A 9,071-nucleotide genomic window follows, 5' to 3' on the forward strand; every position below is an offset into this window, starting at 1 on the left:
CTCTTAGAAACTGCAAGTGAGGCTGGGAATGAGAGGGAGTCTGGGAAGGTGACGGATTGAGGGAAAATAGCTTAAAGGGAAAGAGGTCTGTAAATGAACTGATGAAGCTTCCGAAGCCACTGAAACCCCTAGTTGGAATAAAACATCCCAAGAAGAGCCAGGGCCCGAGACACCTGTACGGAATTGGGCTGCGAGCCAGAAAGAAGCAAGACTTCAGGCCTAATTAAAAACATCTCAGAGCTGAAATAAATGTGACGTAAGAGGGAGTAAGTGATCTCCCTCGCCTTGACCAAGGTGCATATCCAGGAGCACACCTAGCCCTTCCAGCCTGGGTCCTAACCTCTCTCTGCAGTGAGACTGAAAGATGGGCAGGGCCCTGGAAGGCAGAACCTGGTACTTGAGGTTAATCCCTTCCCCTCAGCACAGTGGGTTAAGGGGGCCAGCTACATCTGATACCCCTTCACAGATCTGAGGCATCATCTGAGTCCATCTCTATCTGCATATGTCCTTTGTATCTGTGTGTCCGTGCTTGGTATTCGTGTGACTTTGTGTGTGACCTTGTTAATCGGTCTCTGTGAGTGCCTCTTATATCCATCCATGTTTGTGTGTCCTTTTCCAGCGCACACATGTCTGCCCGTGATTCTGCAGCTGTCCTTCCCTGTCCGCTTGTAATTTTGTGTCCTTTTCTTTATATTCATCTTTGCCCCTTCCTGTCTGCCTGTGAGTGGGTGCCCTCTACTTGTCAACTCTGTACATGTCCTATATATGCCAAACCACCTCTGTGTGGGCTCTATCTCCCTATTCCCAGAGCAGAAGGCTCTACTGAGCTCAGCCCATAAAGACTGTTGAGGTTTGGGGAGGAGGCTAAAAAGGAAGATGGAAAGGATGACAAGGGGGGCGATGATGATGGCAACAACAGAGAGGGACAGTGAAAGCCCAAGCATGAATTCTCTGTCAGACAGGCCTGCTATGGCCCCCTCCTCCCCACCTTCTCCATGTGTCTAAATCTCACCCTACCTTCACCAACAAACTCATATGCTGCCTTCTCCGTCTGTTTGCTTAAATCTGTTTGCTCCCTGCTCTGGATGCCCAGAGCATTTTTTCTGCCCACCAATTCTTAAACTTTATTGTGCCTAAGATCACTGGGAAAACTTCTTAAAAATGCAAACTTCTGAATTCCAGCCTAAGAGATTCCTCTTCAGTAAGTGTGGGGTGGGGCCCAGAAGTCTAAATTTTTATTTTTATTTATTTTTTTTTTTTCCAGTACGCGGGCCTCTCACTGTTGTGGCCTCTCCTGTTGCGGAGCACAGGCTCCGGACACACAGGCTCAGCCTCCGGACACACAGGCTCAGCCGCCATGGCTCACGGGCCCAGCCACTCCGCAGCATGTGGGATCTTCGCGGACCGGGGCACGAACCCGTGTCCTCTGCATCGGCAGGCGGACTCTCAACCACTGCGCCACCAGGGAAGTCCAGAAGTCTGACTTTTTAAGAAACTCCTCAGTTGATTGCAAAGCAGGTGCACTGAGGACCGCGTTGAGAAACTAGACCTTCCAGTCCTACCTCGCAGCTGGTATGCTTTGCACAGTACTGACTTCTAATACCACCTTTTCGAATCTAGGTTCCCCAACCTACTTTCTGGTGACTTTGGACAGTCACTTCTCTTCTCTGAGTCTCACTTTCCTCCTTTGAAAAATGGGTAGAGTATGAAGGAACCCTACCCTACTTCTGTGAGAGACATCTGATGTTAACACACAGTGAAATGATTCAGAACCGTAAGAGAATGGGAAACTTTCAAAGGGAAATGACTATCCTTGTTCCTGGTCAACATATCTTGCTGCCCTGCAGTGAAGTGACACCCCAAAAGGGCAGAGATCTTTTTGACAAACATTTTCTAAGCAGGGTCCTCTTACTGTAAAGATTAATGATTTACCTTAATAGGTAGATACCCTGCCCTTGAAAGGTTGTTTTCGTGCAAGAAATTGATAATAGAAACTTGAGGACAGGGATGGGAAGGGGATTTATTTCTTACTGCTTACTCCTTTATACCTTTAGAAATTTGTAACTTGTGCATGTATTACCTATTCCAAAGTAGTAATAACAGTTATAAAGTCTTCCATTAAAGATAGTGAATAGCATAGACATATCTAATTTGATTCCTTCCTGAAATTCTACTAAAACTTCAATTAAAGGAATTTTTTTAAGGCATTAAAGATCATTTTGAAAAGATTTAAACCCACAAAGATGGGGACATGAGAAAAGGAGATCACAGTAAGAACATTTGGAAGGTGGAGAGCAAGATGCATCAACGGTACTGACTTGGCATATCCAAGAGAGCCGAGAAGCAAGCTGGCCTTGGGGAATGGTGAGAATGAATCTGACGTATCTGTGGAAACCTCAAAGGGCTCAGGAGTGGTGGCATCAAGTACCTCCGGAAGTGAATGAGAAGGGAAGGGAGCAAAAGTGACGGCTGGTTACAAGATGGTTAACAAACAGTTAGATCCCTGAATCCCCTCCCCCACTTCATGCTAGTGGAAGACTGCCTCTCCCCAATCCCAGAAAAAAATAAAGGGTTTTTGTTTTTGTTTTTTTCCAGAGGGAACAAAACAAGAGGGTTTCTGCTATGGGAAAACCAGGCACAGTCAAGGGCAGAGGTATTTTACAGAAATCAAAGGAATTAAAGCAATACGCACATGGAATACTGAGACCCCAGACCTAATTCTCCAGAAGACTGGCCACGGCCTTTACCCTAAAGGCTAGATGCTGGGAAAAATCTCCACAGGAAAATGTGTTCAGCCCAAGAGGAAAGATCTATGGAATCCCACATCAGAGATTCCCCCTACAAATTTCCCAGCCAGATAACTCTCACATCAAGTTGTCAGTTGAGAAGCCCCAACCACATGCCCATAGGTACAAGATGTCTTTTTAGTCCTTCACTCTTTTTTTTAAGTCCCTCACTCTTAAACATGAGCAGGCACTCTGACATGAATGATAGAGACAAAACAAACAAGTAAAAATAGAGAAAGTGCAGGGAGAAGAAAACTTCCAAAACCTAACAATTTTCTCAAATAGGTAAGAGAAAATACTATATACATGAAACAAGAACAGAATGCCATAAAAAAGTAACAAGCAGAAAATAAAATAGAGCTCTTGAGAAATCAAAATTTAAGCACACAAATAAAATTCTCACTAGAAGAGTTGGAAGAGAAAAGTTCAGAAAATCAGAGAACCAGCCCAGAAAGTCTAATATCTGAATAATAAGAGTTCCAAAAAAAAAAGAGAGACAACAGAAAAAACACAGAGGGAAGGAAATCGTCAAAGGAATAATTACAGGAAACTTCCCAGAACTGAAGGACGAGCGTTTGTTTTCAGATTGAAAGGGCCTACCCACTGCTCAGCATAATGGATAAAAATGGATCCACACCAATATGAAATTTCAGAACACTGAAGACAAAGAGAAGATCCTGAAAGTTCCCAAAGAAAAGAAACAGATCTCTTAAAATGGATCAGGACAGGGACTTCCCTGGTGGTGCAGTGGTTAAGAATCTGCCTGCCAACGCAGGGGACACGGGTTCGAGCCCTGGTCCGGGAAGATCCCACATGCCACGGAGCAACTAAGCCTGTGCACCGCAACTACTGAGCCTGTACTCTAGAGCCCATGAGCCACAACTACTGAGCCCACATGCCACAACTACTGAAGCCTGCGCACCTAGAGCCTGTGCTCCGCAACAAGAGAAGCCACTGCAATGAGAAGCCCGCGCACCACAACGGAGAGTAGTCCCTGTTCACTGCAACTAGAGAAAGCCCGCGCACAGCAGTGAGGACCCAACACAGCCAAAAATAATAAATAAATAAATATGCTGCAAAAAAAAAAAAAAAAACAACGACAACAAAAAAAATGGGTCAGGACAGAATGTGCAAGGCCTTCAAAAATGCAGAGGAAAAATATTTCCAACCTAGAATTCAACTCCAAGCCAAGCTATCAATCAAGTGGGAGGGTAGAATAAAGACATTTTCAGACATAGAAGTTCTCCAAACTGTTCCATTCTAAGCACCTGTACTCAGGGAGCTACCAGAGGATGTGCTCTATCCAAAAAAAGGGGTGGGGGGAGGGGAGATTAACCATGAAAAAGAAACACCTAGGATTTAGAAAATACAGGAGAGGGATGAAGGGAATCCCCGGGAGGCTTGGGAAGGGAGATTCCAGGAGGAAAACTGTAGACCAGACTACTCACTGCCAGCCACCTATTCACCTTCAGACCTACGCCTTGCCCCCAACACTCCCTCAGGGCCTGGCACAGCACCTACCAATGTGCTGTGAATATATGTGGGGGTGAATGAATGAAGCTTCAAGCCCGTGGCAATGTGGTGGCAGAAATGGTGGCCTTTCAGTACCTCCATTGCCATCTGTGCCCACAGAAGCCATAATCAGCTTCCTCCAGCAGAGCCAAAACTGCTGCTCTCTCTCCCTCGGTGGTGGGGAGGTGGGGAGAGGGGCAGAGAACCCACTAGGGCTCAATCTTATCATTCCAGAAAAGGGCCCTCGGCCCCTCCTCACCCAGGCACCTCCCAGGCTCCTCTCCTCCCTAGGCCTCTGTCCCTGGTGTCTCAGAGCAGTGCCCTTGGTGGGAGAGGGCTGAAAAGTGTGGTCAGACACGATCAGAGCCACAGCAATTCTGTCAGCCTGACTCTGGTCCCAGACCTCATTCCTTTAAGTCTCAGGGACCAAGGGGAAAGCAGACAGACCTGGGGTTTGTGGCTGTACACAATGGAGGCTTCTCATTCAACCTTAGATGCCCCTGTCTATAATTAGCAAGGTTACTTCCAGCACTACTTGTCAGCAAACTCCTGCAAATAATGTTGCTGTGAATGACCTTTTTCATCTTGCAAATGGGAGAGAAAAATGGTGAGGATCCTCACCCGTGAAAGAGATGAAATGGCACAGTTTTATTCACTACAGCATTATTGGTATTATCAAAAGAAAGGACAAAACCTGAACATCCATCTACAGGGGGCTGATTATATCATTTATGACACAGAAATGTTGTGAACTATTATGCAATCATTAAAATGAATGGGGCCAATCCTTGTGTACTGAAATGGAAGGAGTCCCAAGATATATTGTTAAGTAAAAGGTAGTAAAGTACAGAACGGTGAAAATGAGATGCTACAATTTGTGTAAAGGAAATAGATAGCTCTGCATTTGCTTGAAAATTATATAAAGAGAATATTACTAGAAAAATACATACAAATTGGTAAATTTTTGCCTCTAAGAAGAAAATTGGGGTGGCAAGGGATAGGGAGGGGTAACATGAGATGACTTTTCGCTAAATTATCTTCTTGACTTCCTAAATTTTGCATCATATACACATATTCATTACATATACAAAAATTAAGCTGAATTTTTTTTTTTTTTTTTTTTGCGGTACGCAGTCCCCTCAGTGTTGTGGCCTCTCCCGTTGCGGAGCACAGGCTCCAGACGCGCAGGCTCAGCGGCCATGGCTCACGGGCCCAGCCGCTCCACAGCATGTGGGATCTTCCCGGATCGGGGCACGAACCCATGTGCCCTGCATCGGCAGGCGGACTCTCAACCACTGCGCCACCAGGGAAGCTCTAAGCTGAAGTTTTTTTAATGGCATCTACAACTCATGGGGATCTTGAGATGCTCCTGACTCTTTCCTGGTCTACGAAGGCTGAAGTTCTCTCCCCTGAGGGCTGAGGAGCCAAGGAGCCGTTGCCACCATAATTCTTGGAAGAGCGGAGAAGAGAACTCAAGAATACAGCTCCCCGGGAGCGTTCATAGCCCCTTCCACATGTGAGGTCACACGTCCCTCAGCAGAGACCACCGCTGTACCCTCTCCATGACCTGGCAACTCCAAGCCACTCCACACCCGTGCTGCCTCCAAATGAATCTTCTAGAAGTTCACGTCTGCTCTTGCCTAAACACTTTAACAGCTTCCACTGTCAACCAATTAAATCTAAACTCTGGGGAGTCTGGCCCAGGCAGTAGTATTTTATAATTCTTCAAGTGACTCTAATGTACAGCTCAAATGGAAAGCCATGGCCTTGGAACACTGCTGTCCAATAGAACTTTCTGAGCTAATGGAAATGTTCTGTATCTGCTCTGTCCAATACAGTAGCCAATAGCCACATGAGACCACTGAATACTTAAAGAGTGTCTCATGTGACTGAAGAAGGGAATATTTAGTTTTAATTAACTTACATTTAAATAGATATGTTAAAAGAATAGCTTTAGAGAATGAATCCAATGATTCTCACTTTTTAAAAAACAGAATCCAGGAGTTCCCTGGTGGCCTAGTGGTTAGGATTCCAGGCTTTCACTGCTGTGGCCCAGGTTCAGTCCCTGGTTGGGGAACTGAGATCCTGCAAGCTGCATGGTGGCCAAAAAAATTAAATAATAAATAAAAATAGAATCCTCTTTAAAAAAATATATTTTTCTTATACAGGATATTATACATACAGAAGAGTTATAAAACATAAGCATTTTTAAGAAAACTAGCTAAGGGAATTCCCTGGTGGTCCACTGGTTAGGACACCTCATTCTCACCGCCAACGGCCTGGGTTCAATCCCTGGTCCAGGAACTAAGATCCCACAAGTCTGTTCTAAGCCTGTTCTCAACATCCCCCTTTACAGATGGAAAACTGAGGCACAGAAAGGTTGAGTAACTTGTGGCTGGTCACACAGTTGGTAAGTGGTGGAGTGGGATTCAAACGCAGGTAAATGGGTTCCCAAGCCCATGTGAACACCCACATTCATTGTAGTAGTGCCAGCTTTACCAGCGCATAAGGCTAGTACCTAGAAGCTCACTGCAAGGTAACCCATTTTCTTGAACTATTACTCAATCGAATCTGATAAATACAGTGATCACTGATTTTATCAAGCATTTACCATGTTCCTGGCTCTATTCAAAGCACTTTAAAATACATTAAATTCATTCAATCCTCATCACAACCCTTTTTACAGACATGGAAACTGAAACTCACCCATTTCACAGACATGCAAACTGAGACTGGGAGCAGTGAAGTAGGTTTCCTAAAGCAATACAGTGTGTCACAGTGGTGGAGCAGGTACCTAGACCCTGTTATCTCTGACTCCTTGTAAAATGCATAAAACCATGAATGCTTTTTTTTTTTTTTTTTTTGCAGTACACGGGCCTCCCACTGTTGTGGCCTCTCCCGTTGCGGAGCACAGGCTCTGGACGCACAGGCTCAGAGGCCATGGCTCATGGGCCCAGCCGCTCCGCGGTATGTGGGATCTTCCCAGACCGGGGCACGAACCCGTGTCCCCTGCATCAGCAGGCAGACTCTCAACCACTGGGCCACCAGGGAAGCCCATGAATGCTTTTTTATTTGGGGAGGCACCAGTGGGAGGGGCCAATGGAGGCGGTTTTGAAAACCACTGTTCTAAACTTCCCATCCTTCTCTCCTCCATTTTCCAGAAGGGGTAACCGGGCCCAAGAAGTAGTAATGGGAGCAGGTCACACAGCGTTGAGGGCTGGGACCGGAGCCAACCCCCTCGACTCTCTCTTAGGAGTTAAAGGGAAGGAAGCTGACATTTCCTTTGAAACTAATGAGCAGGTAAGTTTTTCACTCAGATGATCTCCTTTTCACTTTACAACCACACCATAAGGGTGGCTATTTGTATTAGTACTTTTGCAGTGGAAGAAAATTTTGTTTAGAAATTCTAGTTAAGTCATTTGCTAAAAGCAAGTTTCAAACAAACACAGATTGTTTCCACTAGACTACATTGCCCCTTCCTCTAGTACTCTAAATTCCACAACCCTACTGCTGTGCCAGTTCCTCCTTCTTCCTGACATGGAAAGAAGAAGTCCGCCACCATCTTCCCTGACCTAGCTCCTCCAGACTCGCTTCAGAACCCTAGAGCCAGATCTGCACCCTCAAGCCTTCTCTGCTCTAGGGCCCCAAGTCCACTGTCTGTCTTGACCTCCCCCCCACACAAATGTAGACTCAGGCACCAGCATCAAAGGAATCATCTCACTGAGACATCTGTGAATTGGTTCCAAGCTGGACTAGCAGCCGGGGGCCTGTGGCCGAGTGTTTTAGACGTTACTAATCAACAGAGGTCCAAAGCAGCAGCACCTTGGGTGATGAAATAGAAATGTGGGCACCCCACACCTACTGAGTTAGAATCTGCTTTTTAAGAGGATCCCCAGGTGATTCATTTGCACATTAAAGTCTGCAAAGTGCTCAATTAGACCTGAATCCCAGGGGAAGCAGGTTTATGCCCGCCCCTGTAACTGACCCTCTGTGGCTCTTGGCTTGGTTGGTAGGGGCAGCTGTGAATTGGTTGATGATGTTATTGTAAGGAGAACTTGGATATTAAATTGCAACCAAGGCCTGGGAGATTATTGCAACAAAGGGAACCCTGGTTGTTTTATTGCAACCAGCATCTGCATGGCAGACTGAATGACAGGCCCAAGAGATTTGTTGCAAAAAGAATTGAAGAAGCCTTATTGCCATCTCCATACAACAAAGTGGAGAAATGGATAGGAGTCTTTGGTTTAAACTAAATTGGGGTGTGCTAAATTGGAAAATAGTTTAAAAAACATGTTTGTTGCACTGAAATGGCATATTTATAATACTGGCCTGAACGCTAAATAAAAGGAAACCAATTGTGACACTGGATTTACTGAAACATTTCTAAGAACTTGTGACAAGATTCTCTCCTAACAACAATAAGAACAACAAAGAAGGGTATTAGCCTGACAGAATCTGGACTATCACACTGACTGCATTTCAAACTGGAATGCATGGTAGAGTAAACACCAACTGGATCTAGCTGCTCTGTTGCAACAAGTTTGGATTTGCTATTGAAACAAATCGACAGGTCTGTGGCTGAGGGCATGCATGAGGACCTTGCAGAGTGCCCCGCTGTGCCAGCAGCCTGGGGCCTGGAGTGCCTGTGGACAGGGCCAGCCACCTCCTATCACAAGGTGGGATTATGCTGAGAGGCCACATTTTACAAAGGCAACAATTGTGAAATGCATTGCCATGGACATAAGGACAACCAACTGATATGAAGGCCTGCAG

The sequence above is a fragment of the Globicephala melas genome, chromosome 1, assembly GCF_963455315.2.
Source record: "Globicephala melas chromosome 1, mGloMel1.2, whole genome shotgun sequence".
In the NCBI taxonomy this organism is placed as follows: Eukaryota; Metazoa; Chordata; class Mammalia; order Artiodactyla; family Delphinidae; genus Globicephala; species Globicephala melas.